Consider the following 27079-nt stretch of genomic DNA (forward strand, 5'->3'; position numbering starts at 1 on the left):
AAGTTTGAGGTGGTAGCAGGACATCCAAGTAGAGATGTTCTGAGGACAAGAGGAAAGGTGAGAGCGCAGAAAAGAGGAGAGATCAGGGCTGGAACTGGCGATTCATTCATTCAGTCATATTTATTGAGCGCTTACTGTGTGCAGAGCACTGTACAGAGCCCTCAGTGATTGGTAGTTGAAGCCATGGGAATGAATCTCCAAGGGATTGGGTGTAGATGGAGAACAGAAGGGGACCCAGAACTGAGCCTTGAGGGAATTCCACATTTAGAGAAGCATTTAAGAGAAGCAGTCTGGCTTAGTTGAAAGAGCATGGGCCTGGAAGCCAGAAGGTCATGGGTTCTAATCCCGGCTCTGCCACTTGTCTGCTGAGTGGCCTTGGGCAAGTCACTTCACTTCTCTGTGCCTCAGTTGCCTCATCTGTGAAATGGGGATTAAAACTGTGAGTCCCACATGAGACAATCTGATTACCTTGTATCTACCCCAGCACTTAGAACAGTGCTTGGCACATAGTAACAATGCCAACAAATACCATCATCATCATTTAGGGGATAGAAGACAGAGGAGGAGCCCACGAAAGAGACTGAGAATGAGCGACCAGAGAGATAGGAGGGGAACCAGGAGAGGACAGTGTCAGTGAAGCCAAGATTGGATAATGTTTCCAGGAGAAGGGGATGGTCCAAAAGCATCTGAGAGTTTTAGGAGAATTAAGATGTAGAGATCATTCCCTCTCAGGGTCCCATCTGGACCCTCTCAGGGTGGCACCTGGAGAGTTTCCAGTCCTTTACCAGTTTCGGCTACCAGAGGGGGAGTCAAGCAGAGGCCTGTCCATTCCATTCCTGGCTTGAGCAGTGGCTAGCGATTGGAAGGCAATCTGCTACAAGCCAAAACTCACCCATGCTGGGCACTAACAGCACCGGAGAGAGTCGAGGGCAGAGACTCGAGTTTACCGTGTGGAAGGCCGCAATGGTAAACCAAGAAAACTGTATGATTCCATTACCAGAACGATTGCAGACGAAGAGTGGGGCGTTCTGGGAGAGATGTGTCCGTGGTGTCGCTATGGGTCGGAAACTACTCCTTGGCATAAAACGAGACCATTGGATTTGGCAAGAACGAGGTCATTGGTGACCTTAGAGAGGGCAGTTTCTGGGAAGGGAAGGGGGCAGAAGCCAGTTTGGAGAGGGTCCAAGAGAGGGTCGGAGGAGAAGAATTTGACAGTGGGTGTATACAATTCGTTCAAGGAGTTTGGGGGGGAACAGTAGACAGGAGATGAGGTGAGAACTGGAGGGAGGCATGGAGTCGAGGGAGGGCATTTTTAGGATGGGGGAGACATAATCATGTTTGAAAGCAATGGGAAAAAAGCTATTGGGGAGTGAATAGTTGAAGATGGTGGTCAGGGATAGAAGGCAGGGGGCAAGTGTTTTCATAAAGTGCAAAGAGATGGGATTGGAGGCACATTTGGGATATCTCCTCATTAGATATCCTATAACAGATGGCAGAGTTGAAGGAGGGGCTGGAGGAAGGAGAGACTGGAGGGGGAAGGGGGGATTTGGGGGCGATCCTGCCTGATGCTTTCAATTTTCTCAATAAAGTCTGTGGCCAGGTCATTAGGGGCAAGAGATGGAGGAGGTAGTGGGACAGGAGGTTTGAAGAGGAATTTAAAATCTGAAACAGTTGGCAAGGACATTGGGAATGGGAGCCAATAAAGATGGAGAAATATGCTGCAGGGGAGAGGAGTGGGCAGAGTTAAATCACGCAAGGATGAGTTTAAGTTGGATAAAATAGGCCTGATATCTGGAGTTCCACCAACTGTGCTCTGTGGCTCATGTACAGGAGCAGAGGAGGCGCACTGTGAAGGTGACCCAAGGCTGTGGATTAGTGGTATGAGATCAATGAAGAGATGGGGGATCGAATGAGTTGAATTCAGTAGAGAGTGGGGTATTGGGATTATCAATTTGGTCATCAAGGAAAGGTAGTTTGGATAAGGAGGCTAAATGGAGTGTGATGATATGAGAAATTTGAACAGAATAATCTGGTTGGACATAGTCCCAGTCCCATATAGAGCTCACAGTCTTAGCCTCCAATTTACTGATGAAGTAACTGAGGCACAGAGAAGTTAAGTGACTTGTCCAAGGTTATCCAACAGACAAGTGGAGGAGCTGGGATTAGAACTGGATCCTCTCACTCTAAAGCCCATGCTCTTTTCAGGTCATGCTGCTTCTCTTAGAGAGTAGATAAGAGATCTCTGATAATAATGGTGATAATAGCGATGATAATAATAAATATTTTTATTCCCTAGTATCAGGGCCTTTCCTAAGTAATCGAGATACTAATAATAATCATGATGGTATTTGTTAAACACTTACTATGTGCCAAGCACTGTTCTAAGCACTGGGGTAGAAACAAGGTAATAATAATAATAATGTTGGTATTTGTTAAGCGCTTACTATGTGCCGAGCACTGTTCTAAGCGCTGGGGTAGACATAGGGGAATCAGGTTGTCCCACGTGGGGCTCACAGTCTTAATCCCCATTTTACAGATGAGGGAACTGAGGCACAGAGAAGTTAAGTGACTTGCCCACAGTCACACAGCCGACAAGTGGCAGAGCTGGGATTCGAACTCATGAGCCCTGACTCCAAAGCCCGTGCTCTTTCCACTGAGCCACGCTGTTGTCCCCCATGGGGCTCACAGCCTTAATCCCCATTTTACAGATCAGGTAATTGAGGCTCAGAGAAGTGAAGTGACTTGCCCAAGGTCATATAGCCGGCAAGTTGCAGAGCCGGGATTAGAACCCATGCCCTCTGACTCCCAAACCCATGCTCTTTCCATTGAGCCACGCTGCCTGGTGTTTACAAATGAACCTCTGTCACCTTCCAGCCTCCCTCTCACATAATTAATTTACTCTCTTTCCCTGCTTTGTCTTGGTCAGAGTCCATCCCTGAGTTAATCCACTAATCTGCTAATCCAAGACAGTTTTACAGTCAATCAATTAGTGTTATTTATCGAGTGCCTGCTACGTGTAGAGCTCTACACTAAGCGTTTGGGAGAGAAGCAGCATGGCCTAGGGGCAAGAGCACAGGCTTGGGAGTCCGAGGTCATGGGTTCTAATCCGGCTCTGCCACTTGCCTGACCTTGTGCAAGTCACTTCACTTCTCTGGGCCTCAATTACCTCATCTGTAAAATGAGGATCAAGACTGTGACACCCACGTGGGACAATCCGATTACCTTGTATAAACCCCAGTGCTTAGAACAGTTCTTGTTACATAGTAAGCAGTTAACAAATACCATTATCATTATTATTCTTATTATAACGATAACAGTCACGACATCTCCAGCAGAATCTTATCCAAAACCAAGCACACTCTAACAGTGTGCCCTATTTCGCACTACGGACTCTATATATTCCCAACCTTTCTCTCCAGCCTAATCAGTCAGGCTTAATCCCAGAACACAACAGTTTCAGAACCTTTTTTCTTCAGGAAACAAGAACCTCGCTTCTCCATGTCAGATGAAGATGTCTGAATTTATGTACTTCGAGGGAAGAGAAGTCACCTTCAGCACTCCCTCTAGGCCCAATAAGATTGGTACTGGAGCTGCTGCCCTTGACAGGGAAGCTACAACTATTATATTTGAAGTTTTATTTTCCTGGAGAGTTTTTCTCTGACCCCCTGACCCTGGGAGCCTTGTGATTGGAATTCTGGAGGGCAGGATAGCAGGGAATTCCTGCCTCACTTAATTTGATCATCAAAGTGAGGGAAACAACATGGCCGAGGGAATAGAGCAGAGGCCCGGGAGTCAGAAGGATCTATGTTCTAATCCCGCCTCCACCACTTATCTGCTGGCTGACCTTGGGGAAGTCACTTCACTTCTCTGGGCCTCAGTTACTTCATCTATGAAATGGGGATTAAGACTTAAGCCTCAGGTGGGGCAGGGATTGTGACCAATTTTATTAGCTTGTGCTGAGTGCTGAGAAGAGTACAGGGCACATAGTAAACCCTTAACAAATACCATCAACAGCATCATCAAAGTAGTTCATTGGACCTGATTCTATTATTAGTTTGACCTACAAATATCCCGAAGAGGAGGATTGATGGTTACAAATCAGGCCGAGGTACCCGTGTTGTCACTTAAGACTGATTTTTTGCATGTTAATAGAGATTTTTCAAACGTCCTCATCATCATCATTCCAGAAGACATTAAAATGGGCGAATTCATCAACAAAACATCAGGCAGCTAAGTGTTTTGGGGTAGTAAAGTCCTTTGTATAACCTGACATTTCTAGATTGTAATTGTGGGCAGGGATTTTCTATCAGGGATTGCTGAATTGTACTTTCCAAGGCTTAGTACAGCGCTGTGCACACAGTAAGCACTCAATAACCACGACTGAATGAAATTACAAGAACAGAAATAACACTCTTCTAACACTGCTCACCCATTTCTTGGCAGGAAAGAGTCAATGATGAATTCATTAAAACCTGGCACAGAGTACACAAAAAGAGATAATTAATACCAAGGAATTTTCACATTTTATGAAATTTTGGTATCATTTAGCAGTGTTTTGCAAATCTAAGTTGAGGATTGGGATGTTTAAAGATAAATTGATAAGACAGTTGGGTCTCTCACTCTTCCTTTGATGAATATGCACCAAATCAGAGACGGTCCTGGGAGTCAGAAGGATCTGGGTTCCAATCCCAGTGCTGCCACTTCTCTGCTGTGTGACCTTGGGCAAGTCACTTAGCTTCTCTGTGCCTCAGTTACCTCATCTGTAAAATGGGGATTGACTGTGAGCCATACTTTGTCCAACCCGCTTATTTGTATCTACCCCAGCACTTAGTACAATGCCTGGCACATAGTAAGTGTCTAACAATAATAATAGTGGTATTTCAGAAACACAGTGTGCAAAGCACTGCGCTCCACACTAAGGTAGCTGCAAAATAATTAGGTCGGACATAGTCCTCATTCCAAAGGGCACTCGCATTCCAAGTTGTATTGTTATTTATAATAAAATTTATTGTGAGAATAATAATGAGCTAGAAGGAAGCTTAACCATATTAATAAGAATAATAATAATAATGAGATGGTTTTTGTTAAACGCCTACTATGTACCAAGCACTGTTCTAAGCGCTGGGGTAGATACAAGGGAGTCAGGTTGTTCCATGTGGAACTCATAGTCTTAATCCCCATTTTACAGATGAGGGAACTGAGGCACAGAGAAGTTAAATGACTTTCCCAAGGTCACACAACAGACAAGAGCATAATTAGAACCCATGACCTCTGACTCCCAAGCCCGTGCTCTTTTCACTAAGCCACAGTTTGTTATAGAATGAAGACATTTTATCATTTTTGTAGAAGAATTCAAACAGTCAATCCTTGGTATTCATTGAGTGCTTACTCTATCATTGAATAGGGGAAAGAACTGAAGTTGGATTGGGATCCATAAGCTAATAAAGTCACTATTTCAAACCAGACGTCAGCTTCAGCTCATTAAGTTATTACATTTTCTGGATGTTCCTGCTGTCACTGTAGTTCGATCAATAAGATAAACACCTTTACACCTTGGCCAAAAATCAATTTCATGATTATAAAAATGGTATGGCCCATAGGAGAGATATGCAGCGAGATATGTTCAGAGAAGCAGCGTGGTGCAGTGGAAAGAGCACGGGCTTTGGAGTCAGAGCTCATGAGTTCGAATCCCAGCTCAGCCACTTGTCAGCTGTGTGACTGTGGGCAAGTCACTTAACTTCTCTGTGCCTCAGTTCCCTCATCTGTAAAATGGGGATTAAGACTGTGAGCCCCACGTGGGACAACCTGATTCCCCTGTGTTTACCCCAGTGCTTAGAACAGTGCTCTGCACAGAGTAAGCGCTTAACAAATACCAACATTATTATTATTATTATATTCATTCATTCATTCAATAGTATTTATTGAGCGCTTACTTTGTGCAGAGCACGGTACTAAGTACTTGGAATGAACAAGTCGGCAACAGATAGAGACAGTCCCTGCCCTTTGACGGGCTTACAGTCTAATAGGGGGAGTCGGACAGACGAGAACAATGGCGATAAATAGAGTCGAGGGGAAGAACATCTTGTAAAAACAATGGCAACTAAATAGAATCGAGGCGATGTACATTTCATTAACAAAATAAATAGGGTGATGTAAATATATACAGTTGAGTAGATGAGTACAGTGCTGAGGAGATGGGAAGGGAGAGGGGGAGGAGCAGAGGGAGATGGGGGGAAAGAGGGTTAAGCTGCGGAGAGGGGAAGGGGGGGGGCGGTAGAGGGATTAGAGGGAGAAGGGGAGCTCAGTGTGGGAAGGCCTCTTGGAGGTGGTGAGTTTTAAGTAGGGTTTTGAAGAGGGGAAGAGAATTAGCCTGGCAGAGGTGAGGAGGGAGGGCGTTCCAGGAACGCGGGAGGACGTGGCCCGGTGGTCGACGGCGGGACAGGCGAGACCGAGGGACAGTGAGGAGGTGGGAGGAAGAGGAGCGGAGCGTGCGGGGTGGGCGGTAGAAAGAGAGAAGAGAGGATAGGTAGGAAGGGGCAAGGTGATGGAGAGCCTCGAAGCCTGGAGTGAGGAGTTTTTGTTTGGAGCAGAAGTCGATAGGCAACCACTGGAGGTGTTTAATAAGGGGAGTGACAGGCCCAGAGCGTTTCTGCAGGAAGATGAGCCGGGCAGCGGAGTGAAGAATAGACTGGAGCGGGGCGAGAGAGGAGAAAGGGAGATCAGAGACAAGGCTGACACAAATGAACAATGAAGAAATGTACAAATTAAATTCTCTTTCTACATTTTTACACGTCTGCTAAATTCCGCCTGATCGTAATAGCCTGAGCCCAGGCCTGGATCATGGAAAATTGCTGTCCTCCCGGCTCCTCCTCAATTGGTCCTAACAATCTTGCCAAAGTCCCCTGTTCTACGAAAAAATGATGGTGCTCCTCAAGCACTTACACTGGGCCAAGCGCCGTGCTAACTGATGGAGTCAGTGGGCCAGAGAGAGCTCACATTTTAATCATTACAGGGCTCTGCTTGAAGGACTTTAGAGATTTAAAGGGAAGGGATTTAATTGAAAGGGATTTAAAAATAATAATGTTGGTATTTGTTAAGCGCTTACTATGTGCCGAGCACTGTTCTAAGCGCTGGGGTAGACATAGGGGAATCAGGTTGTCCCACGTGGGGCTCACAGTCTTAATCCCCATTTTACAGATGAGGGAACTGAGGCACGGAGAAGTTAAGTGACTTGCCCACAGTCACACAGCCGACAAGTGGCAGAGCTGGGATTCGAACTCATGAGCCCTGACTCCAAAGCCCGTGCTCTTTCCACTGAGCCACGCTGCTTCTCCAGTATTTGTATAGCACTTACTATGTACCAGACACTGTTCGAAGCGCTGGGGTAGGTACAAGGTAAACAGGTTGGACACAGTCCCTGAGCCCATTGTCTCTGTCTGAAATTGTACTTTCCAAACGCTTAGTACAGTGCTTTGCACACAGTCAGTGCTGAATAAATATGATTGAATGAATGAATGAATGTCCCACATAGGACACACGATCTTAATCTCTGTGTTCTAGATGAAGGTCTGGGAGTCAGAAAGTTATAGCTTCTAATCTCGGCTCTACTACTTGTCTGCTTTGTGACCTTGGGCGAGTCATTTCACTTCCTCTATACCTCAGTTACCACATCTGTAAAATGAGAAAAAGACTTGTGAATCTCGTGTGGGACATGGACTGTGTCCAAGCTGATTAGCATGTATCTACCCCAGCACTTAGTACAGAGCCTGGGATAGAGTAAGTGTGTAACAGATATCCAGTTATTTATTTGGGCAAGTCACCTAACTTCTCTGTGCTTCATCTACCTCATCTGTAAAATGAGAAAAAGACTTGTGAATCCCATGTGGGACAGGGACTTTGTCTAACCTGGTTAGCTTGTATCTACCCTAGCACCTAGTACAGTGCCTGGCACATAGTAAGTGCTTAACAAATACCATAAGCAAACAAGCAAAAATTTGGGTCTCAAACATAAAACTCTTTATGCACATAGAGATTTACCGTGGTCTGAGTCCCAGCAGGAGCCTGAACGACACGTGACTGGTTTTGAGCAGCCAATAGCACTGAAATCAGTTCCTTCATGGAACTTCGCTTTCCTATAATCTTCCGGCCAGATCCACCAATCATGATAAGATTAAAGGTAATAATAATAATAATGTTGGTATTTGTTAAGCGCTTACTATGTGCAGAGCACTGTTCTAAGTGCTGGGGTATACAGGGTAATCAGGTTGTCCCACATGAGGCTCACAGTCTTAATCTCCATTTTACAGATGAAGTAACTGAGGCACAGAGAGTTAGGTGACTCGCCCCCAGTCACCCAGCTGACAAGTGGCAGAGCCGGGATTCGAACCCATGACCTCTGACTCCCAAGCCCGTGCTCTTTCCACTGAGCCATGCTGCTTCTCTTCTTTTCTTTTTTAAACTCCCATTCCATCAAAATTATAAGGAATTTATTAGTTCATTAAGTGTCACAGAGTTTTAAAATCTAACTTTGTTGTGTGGTTTTGAGGTATTTCATTTCTTGTCAACTTAGTTTATTGAGCACTTACTGCATACAGAGCACTGTACTAAGCACCTGGAGCCCTGCTCACAACTATAAAGAGATTAATCATGATCAAAGAACCATCATTTGCAACGGGAAACTCCATCATCACTATGGACAGCTTCTAATAATCATAATGATAGTATTTGTTAAGTGCTTACTATGTGCCAGGCACTGTTCTAAGCGCTGGGATAGATACAAGGTCATCAGTTTGTCCCACGTGGGACTCACGGTCTTAATCCCCATTTTCCAGATGAGGGGACTGAGGGACAGAGAAGTGAAATGGCTTGCTCAAGGTCACAGAGCAGGTGAGTGGTGGAGCCGGGATTAGAACCCAGGTCCTCTGACTCCCAAGCCCGGGCTCTTTCCACTAAGCCATGCTGCTTCTCTTCTCTTTTAAACTCCCATTCCATCAAAATTACAAGGAATTTATTAGTTCATTAAGTGTCACAGAGTTTTAAAATCTAACTTTGTTATGTGGTTTTGAGGTATTTCATTTATTCAGTCAATTTAGTTTATTGAGCACTTACTGCATACAGAGCATTGTACTAAGCGCCTGGAGCCCTGCTACCAACTATACAGAGATTAATCATGATCAAAGAACTGCAAAGGTAGTATTTATGAAGGTAGAAGAATGGCCTAGTGGAGAGTGCATGGCCCTGGGAGATGGGAGACCTTAGTTCATTCATTCAGTCGTATTTATTAAGCCCTTATTCTGTGCAGAGTACTGTTCTAAGTACTTGGGAAAGTACAATACAACAATAAACAGTGACTTTCCCTGCCCACAGCAAGCTTACAGTCTAGAGTTGGGGAGACGGACATCAATACAAATAAAAAAAATTACAGATATGTACATCAGTGTTGTGGGGTTTGGAGAGGGGAAGGACAAAAATTTGAATTATTTACTCAAACCTAACTAGAAATCCTGCAGGTTTGAAATCATGTACTGTAAGAATAGCTTTCCATTTAACATCCATCAGGGAGCATAAGCATTCATTATTTTGACTGAACATTCATCAACTTTCTGGTTTAAAAAAACATTCTTCCAATTTCATCTTTGAGAAGTACAGAGACTTCCTGGAGTTTAGGTAAAATAGCCTTTCTAATTTAATAGTGTTTGCAATGTTAATTTTGCTTATGTGCAAATATAGGACCTTGGAAAGTAGATTATTTGAAATACTTATTTTATATATACAGTAAACTTAGGAATTGCATTTCATCTAACTGGATTAAATATGCAAAGAGAATGGGTTTTTAATTAAATAAATCTTGAAAAGTCCCTGCTGTTGGTATGAGTGATCAATTATTCATAGAATCATAAAATATTAGTTTCTAAATTAAAGCAATGGCCATCCTGTTAACACAGTTGAGGAAATGAGAAAAAAAACCACACTATTAACATAGAACGTATTTGGAAGGAAAACTATCAGAATGTAAAATATGAATTGAGATCAAGTTCCCCTAAAAAATGGTAAAAAAAAAAAACTTAAAGGGTAAGCATACATTTTTCTTACACCTTGTTTCAAAAAATAAATTACAGCATACTGTGGTAAGGGTGATTAAACACCAGTATTCCACTTATTGCAGGGAATACTGCTTTAAAGTCATTTAAGTAGCTTGTGTAGATGCCAATCAAATAAAATACACTACTTCAAAAAAGAACACTTTATTTGACTAGAGTATAAAAGGCCCATTAGGACTAGTTCATGCTTTCTTGACCCAGAAATGTCATATTTTTCACCTCTTAGGACCTGGCATAAAATAATAACTTGAGATTAAAAGGGAAAATGAGTTTGACATTTTGCAAGCATTTTTGCACCAATGTATCATAAGTCTCTCTGAAAAGTGGAAAAGAGTAATATGAGAAAGAAGTATTGGACTAATAATGAAAAGAGTGTTGAACTGATCAATCCAACTATATTTATACTGCGTGAAAAATGGACAGACAGCAGTTCGGTCAGAGAATATCTAGCTTCAAATTTTAAGAAAGTCACCTCTGCAGATAAAGCCACAAAGAATGGCAAAGCTTCTGATGGTAGACTTACCGAGATCTGCAATCAGGGAGCTTTTTTATGGTAATTGTTAAACATTTACTGTGTGCCAGAAAGTGTACTAAATTCTGGGATAGGTACAGATTAATCAGGTTAGACTCTGTCCCACATGGGGCTCACAGTCTTAGTCCCCATTTGACCGATGAGGTAACCGAGGCACAGAGAAGTTAAGTGACTTGTCCAAGTCACACAGCAGACAAATGGCAGAGGCGAAATTAGAACCCAGGTCTAATTTGACTTCATTGCTTGGGATGATGATGATAATAATGTTGGTATTTGTTAAGCTCTTACTATGTGCAGAGCATTGTTCTAAGCGTTGGGGTAGATACAGGGTAATCAGGTTGTCCCACGTGAGGCTCACATTCTTAATCCCCATTTTACAGATGAGGTAACTGAGGCACAGAGAGAATGATGAAGAAGGAAAAAATTGTGCATGTTCAAAAGTGATTTAAATCTGCTTGCTAAGATTAAAAGGAAGAGCTAGAAGATAAGAACATGATTGACCAATGGAAGTGCAAGAGTTATATAAATGGGAGTATTTTGAATCAATCAATCAATAATATTTATTGAGCACTCACTGTATGCAGAGCACTGTACTGCACCTACTAAGCCCTTGGGAGAGTACAATACAACAGTATAACAATGAAATTTCCTACCCAAAATGCAGACTAGGAGAAGTTTGGGCATATTTGAAAATGAGAGAACCAGAGTTGCCTAGTGGTTAGAGTACGGGCCTGGAGGACCTGGGTTCTAATCCCAGCTCCGCCACTTGTCTGCTGTGTGACCTTGGACAGGACACTTCACTTCTCTGTGCCTCAGTTACCTCATCTGTAAAATGGGGATTAAGACTGTGAGCCCGTGTGGGACTTGACTGTGTCGAATTTTCTATCTACCTCAGCTCTTAGGACAGTGTCTGGCACATAGTACGTGTTTAACCAGTTCAATTGAAAATGAAAATAGGGAAACGTAAAAATGAGGAAAATATTGTCATAAGAAAAATAAAGGAGGAAGAAAATGAAAATAAGGATTCAACACCTGTGCTTCCTCTTACCTAGATTGTGAGTCCTGTGTGGGACTAATCTGATCAACATTTATGTACCCCAGATTTTAATACAATGCTTGGTACATAGAAAGCTCTTAACAAATTGAAGCCCTACATGTAAACCTGTTTGCTTCTCTTTAGATATAACCTTCCAGGGGAAAAGCTAAATAAGCAGATTTACATATGCTACTTACTAGCAGTGAAAGTAAATGATCCAAAAATAGGTATGTACATCACCTTTAGGACCCACCAACAATATGTATATTGTCATTTTTATATTGAAATGTGTTTGGAGAACACACTTCTGCAGCTCCAGGTAGCTGGATGAATACTTTACCTTCAAAGAAGGTTTGTGTGTGAGCCAAAGTGTGAGAAAATCTGACACAAATGATGAGTTCTGGTTGCTAGGCAAGAGAGAACAATTGCGCGCTCATCTTCGGAATGTCATAGTGATAGGGGCCATGCTAACGCAACACATACCCAGAGAATGGATAAAAGACTCATTTCTATTGCAAGTGAAGTTTCTGATTAGTTTATTGTTCCAATCTACATTTTAAATCCTTTAAAAAAGCAAAGTTTAATTTCATATGAGACAGGCTGTAACAATTCATTTTTAAGAATGACTAGGTCCTTAAATGAGATAGTATTTGCACACCTCCAAATTTCCCACAGTCTGTATTTCCAGATCATGCCATTTGTCAGCCAGCAGAACAAAATCCCACATTATTCAGGCTTAAATGCCTCATGGATTTGGAAAGAGTCATAGTTAGACTTGACAGAGTAGCTGGATAATACCATCTCAGTATTCGCGGTCTGAATCTCTCTAATACTTAACCTGATCCAGAGTGTTCATAAAAACCTGCTGAATCAAACAGCCTCTCATTAACATGCCAGAGTAATGTTGTATTTTTTACAGGAATCGGTTTGCCATTTTAGTACTCAGTTTCAAAAGAGTTTTTCCCTTCAAATTTCATGCAGTATACTGTCCACAAGACTCCCTTCAAGGAATATCAAAATTCCCACCTGTTCGATAGCTAGTTTTAAATTGTTTATACTTTTAATATACCAACGATATAGCTAATACTGGGGAAGTAGCATAACCTAGTGGAAAGAGCTCAGGAAAAGGTGACAGAGCTCTGCAGTTTACCTTGTTTGCAGTGTGTGACCTTGGGCAATCATTTCACTTCTCCATACCTCATTTCCCTCATCTGCAAAATGGGGATTCAATACCTATTCTTTCTCCTATTTAGAATGTGAGGTCATGTGGGATCCGATTATCTCATGTCTATCCCGGCACTTAGTACAGAGCTTGGCATGCAGCGAGAATTTAACAATTACTAAAATGATTATATATATGGATCTATATCTGCCCTACATTTTCAAAGATGATGCTCCTGCAAGTAAGATATTTCCACGTGTGCTAGTGACCAACGTTTTAATCCCAGCTCCATTACTTGTCTGCTCTGTGACCTAGGGCAAGTCATGACTTCTCTTTGCCTCAGTTTCCTTATCTATAAGATGGGGCTTTATTAATTATTCTCCCTACTACCTAGACTATGAGTCCCATGTGGGACAGACTGTATCTCACTGGAGTATCTTGTTTTTGCCACACTTTTTTTAACAAATCTTATTATTATTATTATAACTATTATCATTATCAGCATTATTATGACTATTATTATGGTTATTCTGAGAAGACCACTGTATGAACAATATACTCTGCACTTAAAAGTACATCCTTGCTGCTTCAATTAGTCAATAGAACAGTGGTATTTGAGTGCTCACTGTATGCAATGGAGTCGGTAAATTCTAGCCCTGCCCACGAGGAGATTCCTCTCTAGAGAATTTGAATGGGATTATCCCATCCAGCATGGATCTCTGTTTGTGAGCCTACGTACGGTCAATCAGTCAATTGTATCTATTAAGTGCTTACTATGATCAGAGCACTGTACTAAGCCCTGGGAAGAGTACCCATGAGGAATTTACAATCGAGAGAGGCAATGGACATTAATATGTCAATAAATTATCTTTATGTCTATAACTGCTGTGGGGCCGAGGGTGGGATGAATAAAGGGTGCAACTCCAAATGCAAGGGTGATGCAAAAGGGAGTGGGAGAAAAAGAAATGAGGGTTTAATCAGGGAAAGCCTCTTGAAGGACATGTGCTTTTAATAAGGCTTTGAAAGTGGGGAGAGTGATCACCTGTTGTATATCAAGAGAGAGGTAGTGCTAGGTCAGAGGAAGGACTTACATGAGAGGTTAGCAGCACAATAGATGAGCTCAAGGGGTTTAGTGAGGGGTTTGGCATTAGAGTGAAGTGTGCAGGCTGGGTTGTAGTAGGAAATTAGAGAGGTAAGGTAGGAAGGGGTATGGCAATTGATAAAGAGTGTCTGCTTAATGTGGTTGAGTGAGAGAGATGAATCAAGGATAATGCCAAGGTTACAGGCTTGTATGACAGAGAGGATGATGGTGCCATCTACAGTGAGGGGAAAGTCGGGAAGAGGGGAGGGTTTTGGTGGGAAGTTGAGTTTTGTTTTGGATGTGTTAAGTGTGAGCTCTTGGTAGGACATCCAAGTAGTGATGTCCCGATGACAGGAGGAAATTTAAGACTCAGGGAAGGAGAAAGATCAAGGCTGGAGATGTAGATTTGAGAATCCTCCTCATAGAGATGGTAATTGAAACCACGGGAGCGAATGAGTTCTCCTAGGGATTGTGTGTAGATGGAGAATAGAGGGGGACCCAGCACTGAGACTTGAGAGACCTTCACAGTTAGGGGCTGGGAGGCAGAGGAGCAGCTTGCAAAGGAAAGTGAAAATGAGTGGCCAAAGAGATAAGTGGAGAAGCCGGAGAGTATGGTCGGTGTCAATAAAGCCAAGGTCGGATGTTTCCAAGGGATGGGAATTGTCAACAGTGTCAAAGGTATTCAATGAGGATTGGGATGTGGTGGAGTCTGTCGGATGTGGCAGGAAGATCATAGGTGACCTTTGCGAGGGCAGTCTGGGTGGAGTCAAGTGGGTGGAAGCCAGATTAGAGGAGGTCAAGGAACAAATTGGAAGTGAAGAAGTGGAAGCAGCAGATGTAGACAACTCACTCAAGGAATTTGGAGGGGAATGGTAGGGGGGAGATGGGGTAATAACTGGAGGGAGCTGTGGGGTCCAGGGAGGGTTTCTGTATAGTGGGGAGACATGAGCATATTTGAAAGCAGTGGGGAAGAAGCTGTCAGAGAGTCAACGGTTGAAGATGGGAATCAGGGAGAGGGTAAGTGATTTGATAAGGTGTGAAGGGATGGGATGAAAAGCATAGGTGGAGGGGGCAGGAGTTATCCTCTTGAGATACTTCTGGGTAACGTGGGAGAGTCAAAGAAGGGTCAGGATTAGAAACTTGTCTCCTGATTGCTCTGGGAGGACAGGGACATTGCCAACTTTACTGCACTGTCCTCTCGAGCGCTTGCTACAGTGCTCTGTGCATGGCAAACACTCAAAAAATACCACTGAGTATGACCCACCAGCCTGGTCTGGACACCACAGTAACTTTAAGCACTATAAATGCGTAGTACTCTACTAAACACTGAGGAGAAACAGCACAGCCTAATACATGGAGTACAGGCCTGAGAGTAAGAGGACATGGGTTCTAATTCTAACTCTACCACTTTATCTGCTGTGTGACCTTGAGCAAGTCACTTAACTTTTCTGTGCCTCAGTTACCTCATCTAAAAAATGGGGATTAAGATTGAGTTCCATGTGGACTAGTGTCCATCCTGCTTAGCTTGTATCTATCCCAGAACTTAATATAGTGCCCGGTGCATAGCAAACACTTAGTAAATAACAAGAAAAAACCAAACCACCCAGGTGAGAATTAGGTGGGTCACCTGCCACCTAAAAATGCAATATCAACAGAAAAAATGAGGACAGAGGAAAAAAAAAGAAAAAAGGCATAAGGTACTGTGGGCTTCCCTTAAGCAAGAATGTAATAAATGGTATTTAAGTGTTTTTTCTATGTCAAGCATTGTTCTAGGTGGTGGGGTAGATTCAAATTAATCAGTTTGGACACAGTCCCTGTCCCACATGGGGCTCACACTCTTAATCCCCATTTTACAGATGAGGTAATTGAGGGCAAGAGAAGTTAAGTGCCTTATCCAAGGTCACACAGCAGGCATGTGGCAGAGCCGGGATTAGAAGCCAGGTTCTTCTGACTCCCAGGTCCATGCTGCATCCACTAGGCCACAGTGCTTCTCTCATAGCAATAGCCACAGCACTGGCCTGCTTCTCTCTTTCCAGTGTGAAGGGAGTAACCAGATCAGGATCAAGCACCCTTTCCTCTCCATCCAAACTGCTATCGTGCTGGTACAAGCTCTCATAATATACCGACTGGATTATTGTGTCAGTCTCCTCTCTGATCTCCCTTCCTCCTGTCTCTCTCCACTCCAGTCCACTTCATACCACTGCCCGGATCATCTTCCTACAGAAATGCTCTGGGCATGTCACTCACCTCCTCAAAAACCTTTAGTGGTTGCCTATCAACCTCCGCACAAAACAAAAACTTCTCACTCTTGGCTTTAGAGCTCTCCATCACCTTGCCCCCTACTACCTCATCTCCCTTCTCTATTTTTACTGCCTACACCGCACACTCCGCTCCTCTGCCGCTCACCTCCTCCCTGTCCCCCATTCACACCTATCCCGCCGCGACCCCTGGCCCACATCCTACCACTGTCCTGGATCGCCCTTCCTCCTCACCTTTACCAAACTAACTCTCTTCCCCTCTTCAAAGCCCTACTGAGAGCTCACCTCCTCCATGAGGCCTTCCCAGATTGAGCCTCCCCTCTCCCACCCTCTGCTCTTCCCCCTTCCCCTCCCCTCAGCACTGGGCTCATTTGTATATATTCTTTATTATCCTATTTATTTTGTTGATGAGCCGTATATCTCCTTGATTCTATTTATCTTGATGATGATCTCTAATTTTTATTTTGTTCTGTTTTGCTTTGCTGTCTGTCTCCCCGTTTCAACGTGAGCCTGTCACTAGGCAGGGATTGTATCCACCTGTTGGTGAATTGTACATTCCAAGTGCTTAGTACAGTGCTCTGCACAGAGTAAGTGCTCAATAAATACGATTGAATGAATGAATGATACAATTTGGGGGCCACACGAATTACAGGTGAAGCTCTTGGCTCTCCAGTCAGTTGGAAGATGGAGATAGCTGGTCTGTCCTTCCTACAGGCCTGTGGGGTCATCTGGACAGAAATTTCCAATAAACCAAGAGAGTGGACGACAAATGCCAACCTTAAGTGAGTAAATTGGAAACACTGGGGCAGTGCAGTGAAGTGGTTAATAGCCTCAGAGGCCAAACAAGATGGCTATTTTTTATGGAGCTTGTTGCTTTTCACCTGGGAGATTGTTTACATAAATGTCTATCAACAGTAACAACACGCTAACTTAATTTCACTCGAGGCAAATGTACAGACTGTTATGCTTGAAATGACAGCTGTAGGAAATTTCAAAACTGATTAAAAATTATAGTCATTACCAGATTATTGAGTCTGGCAAGTATCAAGCAATGCTGATTAGGAGCAGCACCATAGAAATGTCTTGTTTATTGAGTGTAACATTCTTGTGCTCTCTGACGTTTCCCATGCCACTAATGTGTATTTTTTTTTCCAGTTGGGCACAAAATCTAGTTTGCTAGTCCTCAAGCCTAACTGGGGTTGCTTCTGTTTCCAGATTGCATTTTCACCGTGATGAGATCTGTCTGCTTCATGAGGCTATGCCTCTCTCCCCATTTACTGGTTGGCTAACACATTACTTCTTTTCTGTTTGCTTTTGTTTCTGCCTACAAATTGGCGATGCTTTGTTGCTGAACCTCTTGAAGGGCAGAAGTAATTTCTGAATTGTTGAAGGAATAAATTATCGGGGGCAGCTGCTAACATTGCCCTAGGGGTTGTGGAAGCAGAGTGGATATCAGATGTCCTTAGAAGCCCTTAAGCCTCAGTAGTTGTGTTCCAGGAAGCCCAGGATTTCTGGAAAACTCAGCAAATTCAGGAGTTTGCCTATTGGGACAGGAATATCTCTCAGTGGGAGTTATCCAGTGAAGCAGTGTGGATTAGTGGGTAGAGCCCAGGCCTGGAAGTCAGAAGAACCTGGGTTCTAATCCAGCTCTGCCAATTGTCTGCTGCGTGACCTTGGGGAAGTCACTTCACTTCTCTGAGCCTCAGTTACCTCATCTGAAAAATGGGGGTTAAGACTGTGAGCCCTTTATGGGACAGGGACTGTGTCCAACCCAATTTCCTTATATTTTCCCCAGCATCTACTACAGTGTCTGTTGCCTAGTGAGCACCTGACAAATACCACAATTATTATTACTATTATTATCTAAGCCTATCGATTAGGATGATCCATGAGTACCTAGACTTTCTGACCCTTCTGTCTGATTGGGTGATTTGATTCACCCACATGTAATCTTAGTTCTCTTTTGAGTGTTCATGCCAAAATATTAAAAGGAGCTCTGGTAAAAATTATCAAAATAATTCAGAGCAAAACATGCATTTATACATGAATTGACAAGATATTTAATCCAAGGAATTTGGAGGGAGGCTGTGTTATCCAGAGAATTTGCTATTCGAATCCCTGGCTTTAGAATCTATTCAAGTTATAGTTGCCCTGATAATAATAATAATAATAATAATGTTGGTATTTGTTAAGCGCTTACTATGTGCCGAGCACTGTTCTAAGCTGGGGTAGACATAGGGGAATCAGGTTGTCCCACGTGGGGCTCACAGTCTTAATCCCCATTTTACAGATGAGGGAACTGAGGCACAGAGAAGTTAAGTGACTTGCCCACAGTCACACAGCTGACAAGTGGCAGAGCTGGGATTCGAACTCATGAACCCTGACTCCAAAGCCCGCGCTCTTTCCACTGAGCCTACCAAAGATGGCAGAAGGGCTTTCTAGACTGTACTTCTAAAATTCAGAAAAGGTGGTAATTGCATGAATTCCCAGAAGACAGGAATATTTACTCATTGATGCTTTTTGCCCCCTCAATCATAACAATGAATTACTTTCATCCTTTGTAAAATATGATTTATCTACCATCTTTTCCTTCCACAGATCCCAGTACAGCTAAGTAGCAACAGGGTAGGCAGTTTTATAAAAAGGTGACTGTGACTTCAAATATGAATAATAAGAACAATGAGAAGTGTGTGGAGTGCCTTTGAAAATATATTTTTTTTCCATAATTTACTGTCAATCATGTCAATAAGTTGAGGGAGGTGAATGAAAAATAGAATAACCCTGAATGTGTGGAGGCGGCATTAAAAGAACAATCTTTGTCTTTGATAAAAATGATTCCCTTTCCTGGTTTCATTGCCTCCAGCACTAAGAATGGGAAAATAAGTTTCCCCACAGCCTCAAAGTGCTATTAAAGCCAATGTAGACAAATGACAGAAACATAATATTTTTCTTCGTGGTCCTGTGCTATGGGCTAGGCAGGCTAAGTTAAACACAGCCTTATGACCCTTGAAGGTTCTGCTCTAAAATAAACACCTATAAGGACGTACATTTTAAAGAAGGGCAAATTGACTCAGATAAACAGGCAATACATTTATTAAATGGAATTTATAGCTTAGGTTTTCTACTTTTTTCAAATCATATCTGTTCAACACCGAACATGTGCCGGGCACTGTAGTAAGCGCCGGGTTAGATACAAGGTAGTCAGGTTGGGCACATTGTGTCCAAGTTTACACAGTTGACAGACAAGCAGCCGAGGCAGGATTGGAACACAGATCCTCTGACTGCCAGCCTGCTTTTTCCACGCTGCTTCTCCTAGAAACTTGTTGTGCAGTGTGTTGTACAAAGCTTCTGGGAAAATACAGCAGGAGTTCAAACTTGCTCCGCCCACAAGGAACTTACATTCTAGTTGTGGTGGTAGACATTAGCATATTGACAAATAGGGTAACCAGAATAATTGCACTGATTGTGTAATCAAACGTAAGTCTATATGTAAGAGTTGAGGAAGGGTATGAATCAATTTGTAAGTCGTAGAGGTTCTGAGAGTTAAATGGGGAAGACTTAATTACTGAGGTCTGTTGGATTCGGGAAGGGAGAGAGGGCCAGGCTATAGGGGGAACAACTTGAGTGAGGTGATGTAGTCAAGAGTGTCCTTGTCCAAGACTCACAATTCCCTTGACATTCCAAAGGCTAGAAAGGTGTGATGTCACCGTCCCTACCTGGCCTGGTTCAACGAGACAAGACTCCATAATTCAATTAGCCAGGAAGGGCAGTGGGTTTTAGGTGAATGAAGAAGAGGACATAAGGACCAATAAGTAGTCTAGGTAACTTAAGGAACATAGCAAGAAAACATAGTCTGGAAAGACAAGAAGGTAAAACAACACTTCTTGGCTCCACTAATAATTCAATTCCGAGGGAAAAACAGCAGGCCGAGTGAAGAGAGTATGGGCCGGAGAGTCAGAGTACCTGGGTTCTACTCCTGATTCTGCCACTTGCTTGCTGTGATGACCTTGGACAAGTCACTTAACTTCTCTGCACCTCAGTTTCCTCATTTGTAAAATACCTCTTCTCCCCTCTGCCTTAGACTGGAAACCCCTTGTGGGACAAGGCACTGTGTCTGACTTGATTATGACCTGATTATGTTGTATCTACTCTAATGCTTAGAATAGTTCTTGGCATATTTAGCCAGTATTACAATTATTATTATTCCCTACAACTTCCAAATTTAGAGCGACTTTGATTCCTTTCTGGATCACAATGAGCTAATGCTTTCGTTTATTTATTTTATTTCTAGGGGAACAAAATTGTATTCTTTTTTTTCATTTTGACTCATCTAGCAATTTTTTCTCTCCACTTTTTGGAGCATGTGCTTAAGTATTCACTAATATGATATCGTCTGTCTCAGCTATTTCCTGACACGATTAATAGTAAAGGAACAGCTCATCTAGAAAATTTTCACAGACATTTTTCGCAAATAGGAGGTCACGAATTGCAGTATATAACTACTCATTTATTCAGCTAAATATGTAATTTTATTGGAGATCTGTTGTCATTTGAAGATTTGTCATCTAACAGTCATCTCTCCACCCATCAAATGAAGGATAATTAGTATAAAAGCATTGACCAGCTTTGACAGGTTTACTTTTTTTAAAAAATTGAATTTGCATGCCTAGATGCAAATTGAAGATGAAGCTTAAAAGGAGGAAGAGTCATAGACTCCAAAATATCTTCCTGGTTTTTATTCATTACAAGTATTTCATTTATTGCATTTAGATCCAGTATTTGAAAATTGAGTAGTTGCCAAGTCCCAATTAGCTGTAAAAGTTATGGTGACTTATCATGCAGTTTTAGATATGAGTTAGGCATGGTCAAGCCTCATCATTTTGGCAAACGATGACTAACAGAGAACTGATTCATGACTTGCAGTAGCGCTGTTATTACTTATAGACATTTCTTCAGAAGTGACAGAATTGGGAAGCTTCTGGCATTTCAAAAGTCACAGTCAAGGAAAAAGTGGAACCTCCCAACATTTGTATATGCTTGGTATCTGCAGTGTTTCAGTTTAAATCACAAAACTGATCTAGGTTGGAAGAGAAGAACGAAACTAGATTGGAAGATAGGATATAAACTCTTCAAGGGGCAACACATTCCCCCTCACTCCCTCTCTTCCTATTTTTCTCCATCCCTCCCTTCCAATTTCTTTTCCCTCCTAACCTCCCTCCTGGGACACTCTGTGACTTTGATAAATATCCTGTATCAAACAAAGACTCCTCATTATTGTCTTCTAAGATCTTCATCATCTTGCCCCTTCCTACCTCACCTCCCTTCTCTCCTTCTACATCCCAGCCCGCACACTCTGCTCCTCTGATGCCACTACCTCCTCACTGGGCTTCCATCTCGCCTGTCTCGCCACCGACCCCTGACCCTCGTCCTACCTCTGGCCTGGAATGGCCCCCCTCCTCAAATCCACCAAGCAATCACTCTCCTCCCCTTCAAAGCCTTGAAGACGCACCTCCTCCAAGAGGCTTTCCCAGACTAAGCTCCCTTTTCCCCAGCTTCCCCTCCCTTCCTCGTTGCCTCAACTCACCCCCTTTGCTCTTTCCCCCCTCTCTCCACCCTACAGCACTTATGTGTATATGTATATAACTTTAATTCTATTTGTTTATCTTGACGACTGTTTACTTGTTTCGATGTCTGTCTCTTCCCCTTTAGACCGTAAGTCCGTTGTGGGCAGGGATTGTCTCTCTTTATTGCTGTATTGCACTTTCCAGGAGCTTAGTACAGTGCTTTGGACATAGTCAGCTCTCAATAAATATGACTGAATGAATGAATCCCACCTATATGTTCATATATTCATATTCATGCTGGGGACTTTATCTGTGTTTGTAAACTAGACTGTAAGGACCATGAGGGAAGAAATAGTGTCTTCTAGCTCTTTTGTACTCATTCTAGCTTAGAAGAGTGAATGCAGAAGATGATCGATAAATTCTATTCATTTTTTCCGTATTTGTAAAGCGCTCACTATGTGCCAGGAACTCTACTGAGCACTGGGGAAGATACAACATAATCAGGTGGGACACAGTCCATGTCCCACACAGGGCTCACAGTTTTAATCCTCATTTTACAGATGAGGTAACTGGGGCACCAATAAGTGAAATGACTTACCCAGAGCCACACGGACAAAAGTGGCAAAGCTGGGGTTAGGTCCCAGGCTTCCTGACTCCCAGAACCAAGTGCTTTCCACTAGTCCACAGTTTCTCTATTCATCAATACTGATTGATTGATTCCTATAAGGTTCTCTAATTATTATTAGATTATGAATATTATGAAATGAGCACTACTTGTATATCTGTGATAGTATTGCACCTTGACTACTTAGTGGCATGTGTGCATTTGGATTTGGTTTGGTGCACTCCCCAGGCAATAATCTAAACTTCGGTACCCGTGTTCTGAATATGTATTGTCAGAAAATGGGAAATGGTTTAGTTGAAAGTTCACACCCTCACTTCCACAACTAGGCCTGATTTCACCAAACATGGTGACCATTCCTCCTATTTCTTCCACTCACTCTTGCATCCAACCCTGCCCAAACCGTGGACATTAAAGTTCACTGAAACTGGCTTTCGGTGAATATCCTAAACCTTCACTGAGAGCCAAGCTGAGTGTGCCAGGTAGGCCGTGAAGGAAGTGGATTCCCCAGTCATCAGGACTTAACAAAACTAGCCCAGATATTCTGAAAGTGTGAATTTTTCTCCACTTGGTAACTTTGAGACCCCCGTCAGTCTTCCCATTTCTCCCCTGCCTCAGGCCATGGTTACCTTGGCCAAAGCTAACAATACTCAAATTTCAGATAAAGGAATGGAGAGGGAGGTCAGTGGGTCAAAAACGGAGTGGTTGGCTTTTTGGTGTATGTTATTTTCTTTCAGTGAGTTGTGTAATTCTTTTGGGTTCAGTGATTTCTCTCATATTTCTTCTGGGCCAACAGAGCTGAGGTTCCTTCAGGTCAGAAAGCAGCTTGCTATTTTCTAAAGCCCATGTACCCCGGTAGGCATTAACGAACATTGCCATGGTCTCACTATAATTTAACATGCCTGCACTGGTGGGCTGTGTGAGGAGAATGGACGGTAGCAGATTACCCGAGCGTATGGTTTGGCCAGCAGAACTGGGGAAGATGCACACAGGGAAAAGAGAACACATGCTTAAAGGCATAGTGAAGCGTGGTACTAGGCAAAATGAGAGAGCAGTGAACCATCGAGAGTCAGTGGGAGCAGACAAACCAGTCTGTTATTAGCAACGAAGAGGATGATTAACCAGATCCTTAAACAGAGGCTTGGGGACTCTCAGGAGATTAGAACATAGTAAGACGATGGCAAAAGCATAGAGTGAGACAAAGGGCCAGTATTAGGCTCACATGGTGGGGAATAGGTGGTCAGCCATCCCTGAATGCTTGAGTAGGACAATGCTTAGTACAGTGTTGTTCACACAGTAAGATGTCAATTAACACCTCTGACTGATTGAACAGAAGATCCTCGAATATACAAAGTATTCCTTGCATTGGAGAAGGCAATGTTTCTACTTTTCCTCCCTTTCCTCCCTCACCTGCCAATTTTTCCCTTCCCATCATTCATTCATTCATTCAGTGGTATTTATTGAGCACTTACTATGTGCAGAGCACTGTACTAAGCGTTTGGAATGTACAATTCAGCAACAGATAGAGACAACCCCTGCCCAATGACAGGTTCATCTCCCTAACCTGTTCAAATCTCGTTAAGATGGAGTCCCTTCCCCAGCTTTGCTCAGCACAAATATTGTGGGACTATATTCTTCCCTGCTAAAAATTTCTCATGCATCCATCCTGCTGCCATTCATTCATTCATTCAGTTGTATTTATTGAGTGATTACTGAATGCAGAGAACTATATAAGCGCTTGGGAGAGTATGGTATAACAATAAACAGTCACATTCCCTGCCCACAATGAACTTACAATTTAGGGGAGAGACAGACATTAATAAAAGTAAATAAATTATAGATATGTACACTAAGTGCTTTGAGTTACCACCAAACAGCTCTTCAGAGTTCTCCATTGCTAAGTGCAGGGACTTTATTGAATAATAATATCAAGCAATCAGTGGGATTGAGCCTTTCCTATGAGCAGAATACTGTACTAAGTTCTTGACAAAGTACAATAGAACAGTTAATAGATGCAATTCCTGTCCACAAGGAGTTTACATATAGATAAAATAAAATATTATAAAAGAGTTAAGGGATAGGAGAAATATGGTAGAGTATAAGAATATTTCCATAGGTACTGTGGGCCCGAAGTGAGTATCAGAGTGCTTGAGGGATTCCAGCCCTCAGTTTTGTAGTTTTTGCGGAGGAGAGTAGGGATAATAATAATAATAATAATAATAATAATGATGGTATTTGTTAAGCGCTTACTATATGCCAAGCACTGTTCCAAGCACTGGGGTAGATACAAGGTAATCAGATTGTCCCATGTGGGGGTCACAGACTTAATCCCCATTTTACAGCTGAGGTAACTGAGGCACAGAGAAGTTAAGTGACTTGCCCAAAGTCACACAGCTGACAAGTGGCAGAGCCGGAATTAGAACCCACAACCTCTGACTTCCAAGCCCAGGCTCTTTCCACTATGCCACACTGCTTCTCTAATAAGGAATAAGGATTAGGATGAGGAAGCAGGGTGGCCTAGTGGAAAGAGGACCTGGGTTCTAATCTCGGCTCTGGCACTTGCCTGCTGTGTGTCCCTGGACAACTCACATAACTTTTCTGTGCTTCAGTTACCTCAACTGTCAAATGGAGGTTCATTTGAATACGAGCCCCATGTGGGACATGGACTGTGTCCAACCTGATTAGTTTGCATTTAGAGAAGCAGCATGGCATAGTGGATAGGGTACGGGCCTGGGAGTCAGAAGGTCATGGGTTCTAATTTGAGCTCTACCACTTGTCTTCTTTGTGACCTTGGGCAAGTCACTTCATTTCTCTGTGCTTCAGTTTCCTCCTCTGTAAAATGGGGACTGAGACTGTGAACCACATATGGAACAAGGGCTGCATCCAGCCTGATTTGCTTGGATCTACCCCAGTGCTTAATGAAGTGTTTTGCACATAGTAAGTGGTTAATAAATACTGTTATTATTATGTTATGTACCCCAGAAATTAGTACAGCACCTGGAACATAGTCACTCTTTAACAAATACCATAAAAAAAGTTATCCCTACTAATTAGGTGGTGTGGGACAGGAAGTGTCTAACCTGATTAACAGAACTAACTACCCTAGCACTTAGAATAATATTTATTACATAGTTAGTGCTTAGGAAGTATAATAATAAAATAAAGGGCTAGGTCTAGGAAAGTCCCCCTCTCAGCAATAAGTTCTTTGTGGGCAGGGACATTGTCTCCCAACTCTATTGCATTTTACTCGCCCAAGTGCTTAAGTACAGTGTTATGCACACAGTAAGTGGCCAATGAATAGGATTAATTGATTGGAGGGCCTCGAATCCTGTCCCCCAGCCCAATTCTTCAACCCTCTCATTCTTATGCTGGGCTCAGACACAGAAACTGATGATTTCGGGAAATTTTGGGGTTAATTGAGAGATCTTTGAACCATTTGTTGGGTAGGGATTGCCTCTATCTGTTGCCAAATTATACTTTCCAAGTGCTTAGTACAGTGCTCTGCACAGAGTAAGAGCTCAATTAATATGAATGAATAAGTGAATGAATAATGGAGAAAATTTGGATTGGCTTCCTCCATTTCCATTTTCTCTAGATCCTTTTCTGAAAACCCTGCTGAACTTGTATGCCTGAAACCAGCTTGCATTATCCCCCTTCTTGTGGAAAAAAATACTTTTAAACAGATTGTGCTTACATAGAAAAAAGTGGTGTCAGTAAAATTTGAATCAGCTTTAAGGCAAAATATAATTTATTAGTAGGTAAGAAAGAAGACAGTCTGTTATTAATATATGTTTTTCCTGTCCTAAGAAAATTCTGTTATTCTCTTACACTTCTGTATTTATTTTTCACTTGCTCATTGTTTGATTTTTGTGGTGAAGATGGGGATCTGAAACCTAAATTCTCAAGTATGTTTTCTGAAGGCGGAATGAGAGAGAGAGAGACCATCTAAAGGAATAATTGGAAAATGAAGATGATGTGATCTTGTAGACTCATGCTCTTCATATCAACTACAATGAAAGGGGTCATCTCCATAGAAGACTGTGCATTTCAGGGGTGCCAGCTACCTGTGATTTTGTTTGTGAGTCCCTGACAGTTCCTTGGAAATCTGCTGGGGGAATGCTAATCCATGCTAATAGGCAAGCTGTCGTGCTATCCAGCCTAAAAATCTCAATAATTGCAGTCCTGACAACAGTCAGTATCTGCCGGTGAAAGCTCTTGGAACATCTCCACAGAATTGTGGGGGTGCTCTTAGCTCACAGTCGCCGACGCTCCTGCCTCCGTACTGTCTCGGTTAATTATACCTGAAACAAAGTTGAAGTGCTCTGGAGTTCAAGAGAGAAGTTGCCAATGCCAGTTGCCTGAGCACAAGTCACGTTATTATATTCACAGAGAGCCTGGCAGCCTCTTGTGCAACCCGAAGCATTGGAGACGTATTTGCATCGAGGATCCTGGCAGATCTGTTTATCATGGAAATAAGATTTTTTAGAAGCTTTTGTGAATCAGCTTCCGTTTAGGTTGATTTTAAAAATCGGAAATGATGTGTTTTGTCAAATAAGGGATAATGATTTGCTGAGGGTAGAAGTAGGTTCCCACGTAAACACAAAATGAAATGATAAGGAAGAAAGTGCCGTTGCGGGGGGTAAAAAGTTCCATTTGTTTTCCTTCATTGATTTTTCTTGATTCACTAGGGAAAATAAGTGTATAAATCCTTTAGTTTTCCAATC

General features: G+C 42.6%; 1 protein-coding gene and 1 non-coding gene across 2 annotated transcripts in view; both read left to right on the forward strand.

Moving 5' to 3' along the window:
* Window positions 1-27079, forward strand: part of DLGAP2 (DLG associated protein 2) — a 756498-nt gene that overhangs the window by 589593 nt on the left and 139826 nt on the right. The gene's annotated exons all lie outside the window — the stretch shown is intronic.
* Window positions 745-882, forward strand: LOC114807035. The gene has a single exon (XR_003755088.1). It is a non-coding gene; the product is annotated as a small nucleolar RNA SNORA7 (small nucleolar RNA).

This window comes from Ornithorhynchus anatinus, chromosome X1 (genome assembly GCF_004115215.2).
Source record: "Ornithorhynchus anatinus isolate Pmale09 chromosome X1, mOrnAna1.pri.v4, whole genome shotgun sequence".
NCBI classification, from domain to species: Eukaryota; Metazoa; Chordata; class Mammalia; order Monotremata; family Ornithorhynchidae; genus Ornithorhynchus; species Ornithorhynchus anatinus.